This window comes from Tauraco erythrolophus, chromosome 4 (genome assembly GCF_009769465.1).
Source record: "Tauraco erythrolophus isolate bTauEry1 chromosome 4, bTauEry1.pri, whole genome shotgun sequence".
Taxonomy (NCBI): domain Eukaryota; kingdom Metazoa; phylum Chordata; class Aves; order Musophagiformes; family Musophagidae; genus Tauraco; species Tauraco erythrolophus.
This window is the reverse complement of record NC_141468.1, coordinates 20,130,544-20,150,760: the sequence shown is the minus strand read 5'-3', so window position 1 is coordinate 20,150,760 and position 20,217 is coordinate 20,130,544. Positions and strand designations below refer to the sequence as shown.

The window sequence follows — 20,217 nt, the reverse complement described above, 5'->3', positions numbered from 1 at the left end:
CCATCCTTACATTGAACATACCTCAGTTTCCTCAATCCTGAACACTTCATTGACTCTCCTTGTCCCATGAAGCTCAGGACTGATTCACAGTTTTTAAAACAAAAAAATATGTAAAATACTTATAGATATAGCATATACAGGGGGTGAAAAAGGAGGCAAGAAGATGGATGTCTAGGGAAACATTATCGACAATGTCCTTGTCCTACTGACCAAGCAATGGAACATATTTATTCAATTCTTAATTCAGATTATTTTTAGAAATATGATTATCTATTAAGAACTTTGCAACAAAAGAAGGACACCTTGGTCTGAACAGTCTACCCAAGAAAAATGGGAAAAAGAAGTAGCTGAAGAAACTTGTGCACCACAGTTACTTGTAACAGAAAGGTTTTCCTCACCAAAATTGTGAAAACTCTTTGTCCCTGAATATAAGGTGAAAAGGCATGAAAAATAAAAGTCCTGCACAAATTTGGATTTCAAGTAATCTTTCATGAGCAGGAATATTTATCATCTGGTTTAGATGACTGGTGGTGTTTCTAGCTTCTCCTCATAAGATGATGAATAATTGCTGAATATCTGTTAACAGGTGTGTGAGAAAAGCGCTTCAGGTTGAAGAAGTGACTTTTTAAAAAGATGGCCAGAAACAAGGAAACTCTGCAGCTGCACCAACATGACTAACTTAACTAGTTCGCTAATGTCTTCCTTTAGGAGACTAATTACTTCAGTTGATTGAAGCACGCATTATGAGTTAAAAGAAACACTATTCTTCTTATACAAAAAAAAAAAAAAAAAAAAATCAGCTCAGTGGAAGGCATAAATAAGGATATTTTCAGACATCTATAGCAATATTGACTTCCCCTGTTTCACTTTCCTGATTGAGGTTCTCCCATTCATTACAAATACCAGAAAAAAATGGGCTTCTGTTTCTATCTAAAGGTGAATCTATACCTGTTTTTTTTAAATTTTATTTCAGCCGGATTCAAAGTTAATTACAGTTTTTACTCTCTTGGAACTATGTGCGATTACCACTGCAATTATTCAGTTCCTCTGTATCGCCTTTTGAGTCACCTCTTTAGCCAACCTCTAATTTCACTTAACCGAACCACAATGCTTAGCTTCTTGTCCTTGTCTCAACTCTCTCTTCATCATCTATATCTTCCTTATTTCTTCTACACTTCTGCTTCTTTTTCATAAAAGTACAGTAGTCCAGCATCCAATAACACTACTAAAAAATACCAAAAATAAACCCAAACAACTCTAAAAAATCAATATGATGAAAACACTATAATGTAGAATAATAACAGAAGTAAATATGCAAACACTAAACAAAAAGATCTTTGGACACAAGAAAAAGTTGTTAAAACATTGCTAGGACTTTCTCTGCTCTGTGTTGACCGGCTCTGAAGTCCTTCACTCTTCCTTCTCTTATATATTAGATTCAGCTTCACTGCATACCCACACTTCTCAGTGTCTTTCCTATGGCTGTATCCTATTCACACCTTTTCCACTAGAATCTCTTTCCATCACAAATTTTTATCACCTAGCTCTACCACCTCTCAGCAGAATTTAATTCCTCTACAACCCTACAGAAATGAACAAAATTGGAACAAGATTATTTAATGTCATGATTTGTCTAGAAAGTTCTGACCCTTTCCCCATCTTCTTTCTATTTAACTCTTCAGGATAGAGACTAACTACTATTTTGAGTTTTTACAGTGTTCAGCAAAACAAAGGACCATGATTGTTTGTCCTTGTGCACTACCAAGACAGCCATGAGCAAGAATAGCAAGAATCTTGCCAGTCATTATTTATAAATGCACCATTTCCTTTCTAACCTTACTCATTTTAACTCACCTGAGAAGTCAAAGCCTTTGCCCTTAACCTGATCTCATTTTGCTCTACAGGATGTGACAAAACTTGCGTGATGGGGGAAGAAAACAATTCCAATAAAACCACGAACACATCATCATTCTTCCTAAAATGCATTTATGAAAACTAATGTAATTGGCTATTGAACATTCTCCCAGCCCAAAGATTTTTTTGAATAAGGGTATGGAAAGCGTTATTTTCTTGTTACTTTGATGGAGTACTGATACACATGTATCCAGCAGCAACACTCCATTTTCAGAAAAGATCTGTATTCATGATTATATCTGCAACTGTACTATTGAATGACTACCAGAAAACGGTAGCTATGTAATCTACACTTGAAATGGAAATCCATACTGCTCTACTGAAAGCAATGATAAAAAACTTTGGTAGATAAAGAATCTTTATAAACATATATAAAAAAAAAAGAAACATAAAAAATTGGTTTCGATAGCCACTGAATATCTTACAGAAAAGGCCTTCAAAGATAGTTATGCCTTACTTTTCTGAAAACATCTATGACTGTTCTTAATGGAACTCTTATAAGCTACTAGTTATCTCTACTTACTCAGCCACTCTGCCTCTGCAGCATAATGAAATTCTAGTATGAGGGTAGTACATCCTATTAATGGAAGTATTATGGACACAGATGGTTATCAAGGCTACAGATTGCCAAACACCAGGGCCCATTTTCTAGCTGATATCATACAGTATTTAGACTCAACAAATCTGGGACACAAATAGCTTTGTAGAAAGTATGCTCCAGCATTCTGCAGGAGCCTTTACTGTTCAAAGCCAGGCAGGCGATGACTAGGGAAAAGAGCGGGAAAGGAGTGTTTACTCCATTCTCATGAATAACTTTAAAAATTATGTTTCCTTGAAATTGGTAAAATCATTTAAAGATCATTCAAGTAGTTTCATATTTACATCATAAGGGTATAGTCTAGGACGACAAAAAATAAACGTTTTAATTCCAATGATAAAAAGTGTGCTAATATATATCCATTTCTCCTATGACTGGAGTGTCAACATGGAGGGGTATAAGCTTTTTAGAAAGGACAGGAAGGGGAGACGAGGAGGGGGTGTTGCTCTCTACGTCAGCAACCGGCTGGAGTGCGTGGAGCTTCACCTGGAGTCGGAGGAGGAGCTGACAGAGAGCTTATGGGTTAAGATTAGAGGACGGGGACGGATAGGGGATGTTACGGTAGGAGTCTGTTACAGGCCACCTGGCCAGGAGGACAGAGCAGATGAGGCGCTTTATAGCCAGATAGGAGCAGCCTCGCGGTCACAAGCCCTGGTCCTCATGGGGGACTTCAACCACCCTGACATCTGTTGGAGAGACAATACGGCAGGGCACGGGCAGTCCAGGAGGTTCCTGGAATGCGTGGATGACAACTTCCTCCTGCAGATGATAGAGGAGCCGACAAGGAGGGGTGCCATGCTTGACCTTGTGCTCACCAACAGGGAGGGACTGGTGGGCGATGTGAAACTTAAGGATAGCCTTGGCTGCAGTGACCACGACACAGTGGAGTTCAAGATCCATGGGGCAGCAAGGAAACCATTCAGCAAGCTCTGTACCCTAGACTTCAAGAAGGCGGACTTCGGCCTCTTGAAGCACCTGATGGGCAAAGTGCCGTGGGAGGTGGCCCTGGAGGGACAAGGGGCCCAGGAAAGTTGGTCCACATTCAAGGAGCACCTTCTCCAAGCTCAGCAGAGGTGCATCCCAACGAAGAACAAGTCGGGCAAAAAGACCAGGAGGCCGGCGTGGATGAGCAAGGAGCTCCTGGACCAACTGAAAATAAAGAGGTTAGCCTACAGAGGGTGGAAGCGGAGACAGATAGCCTGGGAGGAATACAGAGAAGCTGTACGAGTGACCAGGGATCAGGTGAGGAAGGCTAAAGCCCTGAAGGAATTGAATTTGGCAAGGGATATAAAAAGCAATAAGAAATGCTTCTATAGGTATGTAGGGGACAAAAGGAAGTCCAAAGAGAATGTAGGCCCCCTCCGGAAGGATACTGGTGCTCTGGTTACCCGGGACATAGAGAAGGCTGAGGTACTCAATGAATTTTTTGCCTCAGTCTTCAATGGTAAAGCCTCTTGTCTTACCACCCAAGCTGTGGAAAGAACTAGCAGGGACTGTGAGGATGAACCACCGCCCACTGTACTTGAAGAGCAGGTTCGAGAACATCTGAGGAACTTGAAGGTGCACAAGTCCATGGGACCTGATGAGATCCATCCGCGGGTCCTGAAGGAACTGGCGGATGAAGTTGCCAAGCCACTGGCTATTGTATTCGAGAAGTCGTGGCGGTCTGGCGAGGTCCCCGATGACTGGAAGAGAGGGAACATAACCCCCATTTTTAAAAAGGGGAACAAGGAGGACCCGGGCAACTACAGACCGGTCAGCCTCACCTCTGTGCCTGGCAAGGTCATGGAGCAGATTCTCCTGGGAACCATGCTAAGGCACATGGAGAGCAAGGAGGTGGTGGGTGACAGCCAACATGGCTTCACCAAAGGCAGATCGTGCCTGACCAACTTGGTGGCCTTTTACGATGGGGTGACAGCATCGGTGGACAAGGGTCGACCAATGGATGTCATCTACCTGGACTTGTGCAAAGCTTTTGACACTGTCCCGCACGACATTCTTCTCTCTAAATTAGAGAGTCATGGGTTTGATGGATGGACCACTCGGTGGATAAGGAATTAGCTCAATGGCCGCACTCAGAGAGTAGTGGTCAACGGCTCAATGTCCAAGTGGAGACCGGTCATGAGAGGCGTCCCTCAGGGGTCCGTGTTGGGCCCGGCCCTCTTCAACATCTTTGTCGGTGACGTGGACAGTGGCATGGAGTGCACCCTCAGCAAGTTCGCCGATGACACCAAGCTGTGTGGTGCCGTCGACACGCTGGAAGGGAGGGATGCCATCCAGAGGGACCTTGACAGGCTGGAGAGGTGGGCCCGTACCAACCTCATGAAGTTTAACCAGGCCAAATGCAAGGTCCTACATCTGGGTCGTGGCAATCCCAGGCATAAATACAGACTGGGTGGTGATTGGATCGAGAGCAGCCCTGAGGAGAAGGACTTGGGAGTACTGGTGGACGAGAAGCTCAATATGAGCTGGCAATGTGCTCTTGCGGCCCAGAAGGCCAACCGCGTCCTGGGCTGCATCAAGAGGAGCGTGGCCAGCAGGTCGAGGGAGGTGATTCTCCCCCTCTACTCTGCCCTCGTGAGACCTCACTTGGAGTACTGTGTCCAGTTCTGGAGTCCCCAACATAAGAAGGACATGGACCAGTTGGAGAGGGTCCAGAGGAGGGCCACGAAGATGATAAGAGGGCTGGAGCACCTTTCCTATGAGGACAGGCTGAAAGAGTTGGGGCTGTTCAGCCTGGAGAAGAGGAGGCTCCGGGGTGACCTTATAGCGGTCTTCCAGTACCTCAAGGGGGCCTACAGGAAAGATGGGGAGAGGCTGTTCAGGAGGGCCAGTTATGATAGGACAAGGGGTAATGGTTTTAAAATAGAGGGAGGTAGGTTCAGGTTGGATATTAGGAAAAAATTTTTTACTATGAGAGTGGTAGAACACTGGAACAGGTTGCCCAGAGAGGTGGTGGATGCTCCATCCCTGGAGACGTTCAAGGCCAGGTTGGACAAGGCCCTGAGCAACCTGATCTAGTTGGAGATATCCCTGTTCCTTGCAGGGGGGTTGGACTAGATGACCTTTGAAGGTCCCTTCCAGCCCTAACCATTCTATGACTCTATGATTCTATGATTATTGTACATAATAATATTCTTATAATTTTCTTATATCTCACTTTCACAGACATCACAAGAATTTTATACTGCTGTAATTTCAATCTGCTTACCTTAATTTTTTCTTTTTGCTTATCATGTGCATGTATCTACTCTGATATATTTTCATAATAGATATCCTGTGCTTATCATACTACTATAAACAACTTTTTTCTAATTTATTGTTTAGGCTCAAATATCTCATTCAACTGTTTGTCAGTACAGAAAATCAGGACATTTTATTCTACAGGAAAACAAAAACAAAAAGCAATAACTTCTCTGTGGTAAATACAATATGTAGGTGCAGTATTTTTAATAATTGAAAATTGAAATCTCAAATATTGCACAAATTAACATATCATAAAAGTTCCATTATTTTGAAAAATACCCAAAAAGGAGGTTGAAAATAGAAACTACCAGGAGTACACTAGCAGGATGTCACACCTCTAAATTTCATCATAATTTGATATGAATCCAAAAGTCAAAGGCCTAGTAATTCTATTTTTCATTATATTTTAATAGTCAAACTCAAAGGAAAAGAAAATGATCTTATGCTAACATTGCATAGTAAAAGTGAAAAATTCCAGAGTAGGGAAAAGAATACAACCCAACCCAAAAAGCAATCTGAACTATTAATTTCTCTTCAATCAAAAGTGAGTTAAGAAGATTTTAGAATATTGTAAAATCTTTTGTCAAATCTGACAGTAAATAAATTTATTTCAAAATATATTTTTTGTGTTATATATTTTATTTGTTGGGGTTTTTTTTCTAAAACATGAACTGCATCAAAAATATTATTTCAAGTTTTCCTTAGCATTTCCTTTCATTTCCTTAGCATTTCAAGTTTTCCTTAGCAAGTCGAGGGAAGTGATTCTGCCCCTCTACTCTACTCTCGTGAGACCCCACCTGGAATACTGTGTTCAGCTCTGGAGACCCCAACACAAGAAGGACATCGAGCTGCTGGAACGAGTCCAGAGGAGGGCCACGAAGATGATCCGAGGGCTGGAGCACCTCTGCTATGAAAACAGGCTGAGAGAGTTGGGACTGTTCAGCCTGGAGAAGAGAAGGCTCCAGGGTGATCTTATTGGCTCCTTCCAGTACCTAAAGGGGGCCTACAGGAAAGCTGGAGAGGGACTTTTTACAAGGGCGTGTAGTGATAGGACAAGGGGCAATGGATTTAAACTGAAAGAGGGCAGATTTAAGTTAGATATAAGAAAGAAATTCTTTACATTGAGGGTGGTGAGGTACTGGGTCAGGTTGCCCAGAGAAGTTGTAGATGCCCCATCCCTGGCAGTGTCTAAGGCCAGGTTGGATGAGGCTTTGGGCAACCTGGTGTAGTGGAGAGTTTCCCTGCCCATGGCAGGGGGGTTGGAACTAGATGATCTTTGAGGTCCCTTCCAACCCTAACCATTCTATGATTCTATGATTGGAACTGAAAGAGAATTTTTTCATCTACAGCTTCATCTGAGCCAGAATCAAAAGCTTTCTGGCTTGACACCCCATGCAAAGGTAAGGATATAACAGAAGCTACACCCCAAATCTTTCTTCTACAGACATGCTCTGAGAAAACTGTGTAGACAGACTTCAATAGGAAGATTCAGAATTACAGTATAAGCAAGACTATCAACTTTTTTCAAACAGAGAATGCAGTTCTGTAAGGTTGGAAAAAACAGTTTGTATAATAAAATTAAATTATAATTGCTCCTCCAGTATTCACCTTCGTACATTGCATCTTAAAAAAAGTTACCTTGAATCTTTTTATGCACTTATTTTATGCACCCTCTTTTTACATGAACCAACAGATTGCAGAATGTTATTTGCAGCACCTACCATGTGCTCATTTACAGTTCATTTCACCTGTATGCCAAAAGCTACTCCATGTGGCTCGTTCCATAGTATTACATAGCCTAAAATACCCCATGAAGGGCATATCTATATGAAAAGCTAGAAAACGTGAGAATTTAATGAGTTAACTTTGGTGTTTTTCCAGAACAGACAAAACCACACACAGTAAGGGAGAAAGAAATATCTGTTTCTGAATGAAATATGACTTAAGAGACAAACTATTGTGAACTTGGAAGAATAAGAAGTGTGGGTAGAGATCTAGCATTACTGTGACAGGGATATAGAGGTGAAGGTCAAATCCCTAGAGGAAACAAAATTTCACTAATCGCACAGTTAAAATACCATTTTTTGCTGAATTTGGTTGCTAGTTTTCATACAAATTCATCCAGAACATTAGATTCAGAAGTGACCCAAGGTTTCCTAGATGTGCATACATACTAATGTTTTTTATATAAAACTTGTTCCAAACAAAAGCCTGCAGTAGGTTATTTCTTTACAGTGAAAAGTACTCTACTTACAGTAATTGTCATAAAGAGTTAAAAAATGGAAAACGTTAATACAAAGAACTTCAGAATTCAAATTGTTTTATATATGTATCTGAACTTCTCCAAATTTCTTTCTTACTGGAAGCTTGTCACTGCATTGATTCCATCTTTTTTTTAATTATATCTATCTATCCAAAAGAGTACTGATCCTGTAAATTCAAATTCAAGGAAACAGGTTCATTAGCTTCAGTAGCATTCTTAATTTGACTAAGAGGTTAGAGTATGTGAACCTTAAATTATAAGAATCTCAAGATAGGAATCATGTCTCTCTGTCTGAGTAGGCTTTTTCATTAATTCTATAATATAGTTCATGTTCCAGATATAGTCATCAACATCTGAAAGAGAAGCAAAAACTACTTCAAGTACAGAAACCTTTCCATAATCTTTGTTTGCGCACTGGACACAATGTCATTTTAGAATTTCCTACACAAAGAACTGGCACCACTTAATTCATAATAAATTAGTTTAGCCATTGTAATAGATAGATGGCCTCTTACACTGTTTTAAACTTGACTTGAGTCCTCTGGCTTGTCCCAGAAACAACACTCATGGGTATAATTAACATCTTAGGACAATTACAACTGATAGGTTACTTTGTACAGTACTGTCCGGTTTCTCTCTTAGAGACTTTTTTACTTGCAAAGTCATTCTCGAATAGACAAGTAATTTGTAACAGAAGCACTAATTGTTGGGGAAGAGTTTTGTGTTTTGGCCCTTCAGCTCCTAATTTATTCACTCTGATGTCACATACTAATAGTAAAACAAAATGATTTTATATTTACCATATATTTATACCTTAAACTATTTTTATATATAAAATTATATGTAAAATTAATATAGCGGTAAATCTGAAAAACGTCATACAATTACCACAAAATAAAATCTTACACTGTGCAAATTAACCACAGAACTGATGGCAGCATGATATTCAGCATCTATATTTTGTTTCTAAATATATAAAACAAAGGGTTCTATAATGTGCACAGAGGTTCAAAACTAGCCAGATTCTATGTTACCTGTAAGAATACACCAAAATGTGCTAGATCAGTACCCAGTGCTGTCAACAAATGCAGAGAATGCAGTTCCATCACTGGTAAAGGAAATCAGCACCAACACAGCATTTTTTAGCATATGATTGTGAAATTACAGAACAGTTAAATTCTGATTTTAATCAAAATGAACAAAGGTCAGGTGCTTAAAATATTCATACAGACTGAGACTTCCAATTCTGAGATCTGACAAATGCAAAATTGCAAAACCCAGCTCTTTTGCATAAAGAGTCTAAGAACTGGTCTTCTGGAAATCTGGTACTAAAAGCCTAGCAATATTTTCCTAACAGTGAAGACTACCCCACTATTCTAAACCCAGATCTCCTCCTGTCCAAAAACTATGAGACTAGTGTGCTTTGGCAGTTTATCTGCCTGCTGCCCACCACTTCGATAGAGAGCTGCCAACATTCAAACTGAAATTACTAACCAAGCTGTCTGCATTTGCAAATCTGAACTTTGGATAGAGACAGCCCCAAAATACAGATAATAAGAGAAAAACAGATACCTGTGGGATTTTTCAAGGTCCTTTGAGATAAAAGGCACAGAGAAAACCTTGATATTATTAGCTAAAACATGGTGAATCCCTTATCTAGTTTCACAAAGTCATATCACATTAAAATTGGGTTCCAGCCACTTTGTAGGAAACATTATTAGTCTTACCAAGGAAGCTCAAACTCTGGCTGGATACAAATTACTGATGCTCTTCAGGCAGGTAGCAGGCCCTTCTAGAAGGACCCCATGAGGTATCATCCCCACGTGACCACACAGTAAAACAGAGGGAGGACATGTCAGTGCATGTAAGCTTACACAGTAGAGGCCGGGCTATGCTGGGACCTACACACAGTGCTCCAGCCTTCTTTTCCACACTCCAAAGTTGGCAATTCCCTTGGGTTTATTTTTTTATACAATGATCAGACTTCCAAAACTTATGTCAAAATTTAAGTATTCTGACCTAAGGCTGTCAAAGCAAGAATGCAAACACTGAGTCCAGGGTAACTACTTACTTTAAAAAAGCTGGTCAGAATTGGTCAGTATTCTTAGCAAACACTCAATGTTTTATGCTTAGCAAAATTAAAAATTCAGTACTGCATGCAAAGCTGAAGCCTGAATTTTAAAATATGCTTGCTGCTCTATGTAGAAGACTATGTTACCAAAGAGGGTCTGTTCTTAAAATCTTTTAATTTGTATTACATATACCCCAGATAGTATACTTTAAAAATGTATTTTAAAAAAGCTGATTATTCTCAAGGTCAGGGGGACTGAGTCTTCCAATTATGTAGGACTGTTAAAGCAGATATTTAAAAACTAAACAGCAGAACAGTAATAAAGGAAAACATTTAAAATGATAATTAGATAGAAAACAGGTGATTTTTTTCCATTGGCTATTGTTATTGTAATGCCAGTGCTGGTCAGTGCATCAAAACATCCTATTACAATCAAAAAAACACCCCAATTCATGGACTTTTTCTTTTATTTTTGTTTTCTGAAAACTAAAACTCCCAATCAGTTCTATTCTTTATCTGAAACTCTCCCAAAATATTATTTTTTTCTACTCTAAATAAGAATTTATTACTCCATTTTGATGTACAGTCTAGACTGCTACATCTTCTCTTTGTTGAGGTGAGGAATTTCTAGTCTTCAGGCCGACTTCGTTCTATACTGCCCTGGTCCACTCTCTCCAACCTCTGTTTTTTGCTCTTCCCTCTTCCAGCTCTTTCCAACCACTCTATGTCAAGCACCTCTGTGTCACTATGTCTCTTCCCACCTTTGCTTTGCTCCATGCTAGCAGTGTTTTCCCTGAAACCCCACCTTTTCATTTTGAGAATGCACCACTTCAGCAATACTGCCCCACAGCTCTTCGACTGCTTCCCTTCTGTTGGTCCTGTGGTCCACATCTTCCCCTCCACAAGTCACTGAATCAGCAAACATTGGTGAGGAGCTATGTGGGAATGCTATGTGTGTGTTGAAGGAAGTTTATATTGCACAAGGCAACGGAAAGAGTCTGGACGTGGGTCTGTGCTGAGTGCCCTGGTGATGTACAGCAATAGCCACTTAGTGCAGTATCAGAGAGGCAGAGGAACATCACTGCTGCAGCATAAAGGTACTGGACAAAGAGGACTATGTTGTGCAGTAAAGGTACTGGGCACGAAGGCTGGAAAGTCAGTGTGTTAACATAGGATGCAGGAAAATATTTAATAACTTTAGAGTATAATATGAAGTGTAAGGAAGAAGACTGGATGCTTCCTAGTTAACTCATAGCCCATCAAAGGTATTGTCCAACTCTGTTTAACCCTCGGTTGTACAAAAATTCTTTATTGATTGCTGTGACGAGAAGAGGTTCAGGGAAGGAAGTGGGAATTAATTGGCTGGAAGGTGAGTCTGACTCAGGTAGGCTGGTAACTGCCAGTTTCTTTATGTAAGATGAATTTACCATGGGAGCTCACAGAATGAACAATAAAGAGAAGGTATTTTTTGAATGCTTTAGAAAATATGGAAAGCACCTTCAGGCTTACTTGAGTTTTGTACTGCATCTCTTTATTTCATGTATTCTGTTCCCTTCCTGTTGTATGTGCCACTCTCCCTTCAAGTGAGAGTTTATTTCACAGTAAATCAGCCTGTTCGCATCAAGTCAAAGTCATGTTTACTTTCACAATACCACCTTTTTTCTTGCTGACTACAGCCTAGCTCTGATATCCTCTCTCCTCTCCCCTTTAAGAAGTGTCAATTCTTTCCTTCATCCCTTTTCATTTATCTCGCACCTCTTGGAGTCCCCCCCGTGACTAGTTGTATATCCTTTTCCTTCACATTCAATTGGGGCTTAATCTTGCCCTCTCAAAGGGATGAGCAAGGGTAGAGGTCCTCTCTGTATACCTTCCTAGCAAGGATGCTAGAGGAAAGACTGGAACTCTCAAAGTAATACTTTGAAACAAGTGGATGGAAATTTCACTTTCCCACTTCCATCTCATCTGAGAGCACCAAGAAGTTTGGAGGACTTTTCTCCTTATCCTACTCCCCACAAACTGGATAATTAACAAAAAGAAGCATCTACATAGCCTTATTTCCTTCCTTGTATGGCTGTACAAACAAGGTCTCAGTCTGTCATTAGACTGGAAGTGCTTTCAGTCTAGGAGTGTATGAAACTTCCTTATGAAGCACCTTGCATGCCTATGATATTGTAGAAATAATACAACAGTAACATAAGAAAAAAAAGTTATGCAAATAAAAAGTACAGTCACACCAGAAGTTTATTTGTGATATGAAAATGCCAGCTTTAATGCCACATACTTTTTTTCCTCCTGCAGTATGACCTCAACCCCTAGCAGCAGGGGAAATCTAACTCCTTTGCATCACCTTAAATAGGTAGCTTCCCAAGATTCTGTTTCCAAAGTGGGTATTTTCTCTGAATCGGTCCTGTTCAGAGCATTCCAAAAGAGGCATACAAAAATGCCTAGCATTAACTAGTCTTTTCCAGGTGCTGGATGCAGTAGTGCTATTAATATTCTCACTAATTTAGCAATCAATTTTAACCTTTTCTAGGAGTCTTCTGACACACCATCTATCATTGCAGATATTGCATCTAAGGTAAAATAAAAATAAAGCAGTATACAGCTTTAAAATGCAATTTGTAATGATATTATAGGCTTTCTTGATTCCCTTTTATGAAACATATTATTTCTCTGTTTATAGTTCTCTGTGCTTATTGAGGTTTGGTTTTTGTTTTTGAGGGGAGGAAGTACTCCTTGTCCATGTTGCTCTCAGATAGTGCCAGAAGCGTTGTTTAGCTATAGTTTTCTGTCATCCATTGATGTCAGAGATATCTAAAAAGCCTCATCTCTCGATATTCTCTTGCATTCACTGGAGACAAGCACAGTGCCCTCACAGAAGCCCACCTTCGCACATGAATAGTTTTGAAAGTTTCTCTTTTCCCCCTCTTTCAGGGATAACTATAACCTAGGATGACAAGCAGAGAGGATAATACAAACACATTAAATTTTTCCCTAAACTGCCTCTAATCAGTGAAGACAGTGGCTTTTCCAGAAGGGAATCTGAGCAGCTGATGGCCTGAAGTTTTACACACATAACACTCAAGCACAAAACCTACTCTGCTAGTCAATCTATGTTTTCTTTAATCCTATAATAGAGATAAAGAGAGAAGCTTTCAGAAGACGATTCCAATATTGACAGTATGTGACCTCCATCATGCCCATCTCATATCCCTGTCTGCAGAGGGAGCTTACAGTGACCAAACTCCTTAATTTAGGAACGTCACATTGACCTATTGCCTGAAGTTAGCTAATGAATCAGATTGCAATCACACTGCTGTGGTTGTTGGTGGTGCTTTGCCGCAAGAAATCAAGCCCAGAATACTCTATCCAGTGATGCGGTGCATACTTATGCTAATGCAGAATATGTTCGCTAGTATTTTGTCCAGTTCAATTTAAAATGTCTGTAGTAATTAGGCTTCTAGCCACTCCCTCAGAAAATTGTTCCACAATCTAATGTCACATAACCTCCAACCATTTTTCTGTGCGGGAACTGCCATCAGAGCACATAGATGAAAGAGGATTAGACTACATGGGTGACTGCTTAGGAGCATCAAGAAACTAAAGGAAACAAAGCTGTTAGCATTGATGAACTAATGCATCCAATGAAACACCGGGAGGCTGAGGGTGTTGTCTTTCAGATGAAATGTGAAAGCAAGGCACTAAGCGTTAGAGGCAATTAAAGTTCTCTCAGCACTCCTTGCAATAGTACCAGTGTTAACCCCTGGTTCCTGGCCACCTTCCAAATCACATAATTAAATTCTGCTTTCCTAAATATTTCCCTGCACTATCATTTAGAAAGACAGACATCACTTAACCTGAAATGGTATATTAATGGCAGGTTTAACCTCAAGGAAGGATGCTTATGAGTGAAAAGTAATTCCAGTTTGGTCACTTTGCTATAGGTGCAAGGCTTAGAAACGTATTTTATCTTCAATTACATTTTATTTACACTTATCTCAGATCAATTTCCCTTATATAGTCAAAGTGTTTCCTCTCAATCTGTAGTATATAATCCTTCAGAATATTGTAGAAAATAATCTGCCGATTTGCTGCATAATTATTTAAACTGAATTCCTCTACATTCTTGATTTGTTACTCCATAAACATTCTTAGATCATGGAAGGAGATCTATAGATCTACTTGTCATTAGGAAGCCATTGATAGCTACCAAAAAAAAAAAAAAAAAAAAGATAGCCTGAGAACCCGTAAACCTCTATGGGCCCTGACTTTCAAGATGTGATCAGTGCTCATTCTCTGCTACCTGACTGATGAAGAATGAATTATTCTGTGGAAAACACTAGCACTATGCAAAATCTCGGTCTGCATCTTTATGCTACATCCATTCCTAGAATCATAGATTCACAGAATATCCCAAGTTGGAAGGGACCATAAGGATCATCAAGTCCAACTGCCTACTCCTTGCAGGACCACCTAACACTAAATCATATGACTAAGAGCGTCATCCAGATGCTCCTTGAACTCTGACAGTCTTGGTGCCGTGATCACTCCCCTGGGGAGCCTGTTCCAGTGACCGACCTACTCTCTCAGTGAAAAACCTTTTCTTAATGTCCAATCTGAAGTTCTGCTGATGCAGCTTCATTCCTAGTGTTCTACCATGGGTGTCCAGAGGGAGATCAGCACTTCCTCCTCTGCTGCTCCCCTTGAGAAAGTTGTAGACTCTGATGAGGTCACTCCTCAGCCTTCTCTTCTCCAAGCTGAACAAACCAAGTGACCTCAGCTGCATGTCATAAATCTTACCCTCCAGACCTTTCACCATCTTAGTTGTCCTCCTCTGGACACATTCTAATAGTTTGATGTCCTTCTTATATTGAGGCGTCCAAAACTGACCATAGTACTCCAGGTGAGGCCGCAGTCATTTGAGTTTAGGTATCAAAAATTTCATAACATACTGAGGCCCTTAACCATTTTCTTGATGAAAATATTCCCCTTGGGTAGTTACCGATATCGTTGTTACATTCCTAAGCAGGTTGGGTTTTTTTCATTGGTTGGTTGCTTTTTTGTCATGTCTTTGGTTATTCCTGTTGTGGATTCTCAGTCAGAAGGGAGAAACCTAACCGATCTCCCTGTATTTCTGAAAGACACATCAGTGTCGCCATTGATGCGGCAGCTACTGATATGTTTGTTTTAAATTGCTCACTTTCGGGCTTGAGGTTGAATAGTGGCATTTCTTCCCCAGAAACACTTCAGTCTCTAACTAACACTTGACATTCATGACCAAAGAGAATAAATGTATTTTATGTGAGAGCATTTGTAAGATTTTACCAAGTTTGTGATATTATTTACATAAGAACTATTACTCAACTTGATTTGGAATGTCAGATGTTGTCCTTAACAGTTTGGAGCAGGAAGCAAAGCAATTGCAGTGAAATTCAACTGTCTGTGCATTTCTAAATGAAAACTGACCCACAAGGTGGAAATCAGCACAATGTGCCAATACCATGCACAGGAAGGGGAAGCTCATGAGTCACAGAGACAATTTAACTTCCGTTGTCAGTAACTGGGAAAATCTACAGTCCAGAGGCAGCTGAATGAAATAAAGCATTGTACATGCTTTGGTGCATCTGTAAGTACAGATACAATTGTAACTGCATATATGGGAGTTAGGGTGAGGAAAGGGAGAAAGTAATTATTATTTTTTTAAGTCACATTGAAAACTAAGTTTTATGTCTATGGTGCTGGCAAATGCATAGTTGCTATCCTTCCCCTTGTCTAAGCAAAGTAATACAGTTAAGGGTACTCTTTTCTTTTAAAATTATTTCTAGGTAGAAGTAAACAGAAATTATTAATACTCTAAGGTACAGCCAAAGATGGCTACTCAATGGTTATTTCATAAATGAGCACATACAGTATTTGGAACATTTCAGACACATCATAAAAAAACTCTAAAAGGCTGCCAAGGCTCAAGAAGGTACACTAAAACTTAAAATAAGGGTATATAAGCAATGAAAAAATATTATTTATTCCTTTCCTTGAAAGGAAGGAACTTGTTATATTGCAGTGCATTATTACATCCTACCAGTAGCACACACAACATTAACTATGACCACTTGTTAACAAGTTCTAGGATTGTTTAAAAGCCCTGATTATAAACAAATCTCCTTTATTCTTTGGAAATCAGGCTTATAACCACACTCAGAATATTCCCAGGCAAATATTAAACCATCACATATGCATTTCTTTCCTATTCCATGTAGCCTCCCACTTAGCAGTAATATTAAGTACTTACAAATTAAGGATTTAATTTTCAGGAGTGCTAGACGTCTCGTAGACAGAAGATCTTCTATATACACTGGCTACTCAGTGAGCTTAACTGTTTAGTGTACCTGATGATCTTCAAGGTCCCTTCCAACCCAAACCATTCTGTGATTCTGTGATTCTGTGGTTCTTCAAAAATCTAAGAAGGTTCTAACCTTTTCTGTGATTCCATAACTGAAATGTCAGTATTGACAGTGTTTTTTTGATACCTAGGCTCTCCGTTTAAACAGAAAAAGGGAAAACAGAAAATTGATTATATTGTCCTTCAGACCCTGGAGAATCAGAAGAATTTTATTATGATAATTTTTCCAAAATGTTCACTATAGGCAAAATATTCTCCAGTTTAAAGTAATCATCACTCTTTCCAATCTTTCAAGTAGAATAGCAAGGCAAGCTAAATACATATTCTACTCTGTTTAACTTCATAACTACCTAGCAGAATAACCAATTGTTTTACTACCATTTATTTACCATTGCTACCATTTATTGTTCAGGGTCAAATAAATCATAAAATCATAGGAGGTTTTGGATTGGAAGGGATTTTTAGAGATTACCTAGTTCAACCTCCCTGCCATGGGCAGGGACATCTTCTACTAGATCAGGTTGTTCAAGGCCCTGTCCAACCTGACCTTGAACACTTCCAGGGAGAGAACATCCACAACTTCTCAGTTGTTCATGGAACAAACTGTTCTACCGTACTTGTTTCAGCACCCTCATCGTAAAAAATTTCTTCCTTATGTTCAATCTAAATCTACTGTCTTTTAGTTTAAAACCATTGCCCCTTGTCCTGTCACTACAGACCTTGTTAAAAAGCTTTTCTCTTTCTTATAAGCCTCTTTCATACATTTAAAGGCCACAATAAGATCTTCCTGTAGCCTTCTCTTCTCCCGGCTGAGCAACCCCAACTCTCTCAGCCTTTCTTCACAGAAGAATTGTTCCAGCCCTCTGATCATTTTCATGGCCAAATAGTGGCCAAATCATGGCCAAACCGAAATCTTCCACACTATACAGTATACCGCTTCTGGTCCAGCAAAATGTCTACGTAGTATTATTCAGTTTGCTTTTAATTTCATATCCATCCTGCTGTCCCTTTTGATTTTACTCATTTTAAATTGACATACCTTATATGCAACTAAGTTAAATGTGTAATATTTATAGCGAGGAAACATTGGCAAATATCTGTAATAAAACCAGGATAGAATAATATAAATGGCACATTAACAAACATATGAAATATTCTAAATGTAAAAGCTAAAATTCTCATTTCTGAAAATCATTATAGTCCTCCTGTTTTTTGTGGGTGGTGATTTTTTTTTCCCCCAGTATAGATACTTTAGAATAATGAAGCTCTCCATGTATTAGGCAGTTTTATTTCAAGTGCATGACCTAGGATTCTATTAATGATCAGTTCTGACCCTTACACTTCCCTGTAGACTTGTAGAGATAATGAGAAGAGCAGGGAATTATTGATTGAAACTAATGTGGCTTTCTTGCGGATCTTGAGTTTCTGTGTTAAACAAAATCAATCAATGCCAGCTGAAAAGCATGTTAATCATAATGTATGAACAAATTATGCCAACTAAGATTCTATAGAAAATAATATTGTTACAATGATTGCAAAAGCATTAAAACTTTCGTAAAACTTTAAAAAGTAAAAAAAAAACCCAAAACAACCAAACGAAAAAAAAAGGCTCTGATTCACAACATAAATTTTCTGAACACTTTGAATTCAGCTAATTCAAATTCAGGAATTTGGGATATCAGGATCAATGTCCTGTAATTTCTTACAGCGCTTTGTGAACACAAAAGTAGCCAGAACTCCAATTCAGAGCATGAGAATCTTCTAATCACAGAATTCAGGTAAGCGAATTAAAGATTGCCATCCTAATTTTCTCAAGCAATTAAACCACTTCTCTCATACCACTTTTCCTCTTATCAACTGTTTCTATTTTCTGGAGAAAATTGCTGTTTATTTTTGAGCTATAAATATATATTGGACAGAATTACTGGAATCTATTGAACATTTAAATGTTCATCCCACTCTTCTCAGGTTAATATATTTGTATTCTATGAAATCCTTTGTCATAACAAATTTTATTTTCAGATAGATACAATTCTTGTGAAAGAACGCAAACCATGGGTCCATGTGTACACACACTATTATCAAAGACTTTTTGTCATTTGCTTTAAAACAAGTTTAAATTAGCAAAGGTACTGGACAAAAATAGAGAATGATTGCTATCTTCCCATCTCGCACAGACTCCAGCTTAAAAAGCTGATGAAGCTTGACTGACATACAGGGAAATTACTCTGGTGATAAACCAGATGTTATGTTGAAATATAATATCTTATCAAAGCAATGCAACTGAGGTCATTGCTATAGAATTTGATATCAAAAAAGGGACTACGGAATGCTAGTTGTAAATAATAATAATATAACTAAAAGCGCAGGCAAACTACTGTCATAATATCACACAACCTACATTCATGAATAAATATTACATCAGAACCAAACATACCAAACATACATTATGACTCTGTGGATCTAGGAATGAAGCAATCAACATTAAACCAAGCTTGAAATCAGGGTGAATATTGATGCCATTTTTCCAGACTACATTAGCAATCTGCCATACTTAAAGACTGCTAGAAAAAAATAAAGACTAAATCAGCACTCTCCATCATAGGGAAACATTTCAAGAAAATCTCCGTTCTTCATGCTCTGATCAGACTAAGCCCTAAATACTGCATTTTCATTTTTAAGAATTTCGGTTTTATCTATCTGACATATACTGTCTTTCATGTTTTAGGAAAAGACCTTAGCTGATGAAGCAGTGGAAATCAGAGTGAATTTTGGTAATCAACTCAGGACTTACTCTAAGAGCTACGTTGACAAGTGCAATCTCAGACAATGCTTGTGATGTTTAAGGGCCCTTAAATTACTTACTCTTTTTACTGCAATAATTGACACTTGCGTTTCAGAGCTCCAGGAAACATACAGCATAACTGAATATATTCTAAGGCACTTCTCTCCATTAAACAATGCACAAATGGTAGCCAGGTACAATATGATGAATTTTAAGGTTGTAAAAATTACCAGCTTTGGTACTGAATCTTCCAAACAGTCTCTTGCCAGAAGCTGTAACACAATTGTTAGGTAATGTTTCCTTGGTAGTAGGTTAGCAGGTCATGCCTATTATGCCTGCCTCCTTCAAAATTACTGTGCATTAATTATTAAATGTCTCAGGTCTAATTCTACTACCTTTTCTTCAAAAAGAATATCATTAAAATCAAGACTATATAAAGAATACAACTGAAAGAACCAAATCTCAGGAAAGTAAACTAGCATGAAAAAAACCACTGCCCAATGAGATTTTTTTTCTTTTTTGATAGCAGAAATGAAATCTCAAATAGCAATTACTTTCTTAACACCAACTATACCATAAAAAAAAGAAAATTTGCAAAAGCACACTCTATGTCCTATTTAAGAAAGCTCAGAGAATAATTTATTTGTTTATTTGGAAAATGAGATATATAAGAAAAAAGTGAATGGAATTTCTGCTAGACAGAATATTTCTGTAGGTGAAAATACCCTTGTTGGTTTGCTGGGGTTTTTTTACATAAAATATGTATATATATATGTTTAGTTGTTGCATTCCTAAACCAGCAGTATTTGATTTAACATCAGAGACAAAACTAGCTTTTCTCAGACATAATTTTACATAGAATTCCTGTCCAGAAGAAAACATTTAGTAGGTGTGCTTAAAACATTTTATTCTATAAATGAATATAAACAGTACAGAATAA

At 38.7% G+C, this 20,217-nt stretch overlaps 1 protein-coding gene across 1 annotated transcript in view; it reads right to left on the bottom strand.

The window, feature by feature from the left end:
• The window catches only part of TAFA5 (TAFA chemokine like family member 5), a 390,119-nt gene that overhangs the window by 103,393 nt on the left and 266,509 nt on the right, over positions 1–20,217 (bottom strand). The gene's annotated exons all lie outside the window — the stretch shown is intronic.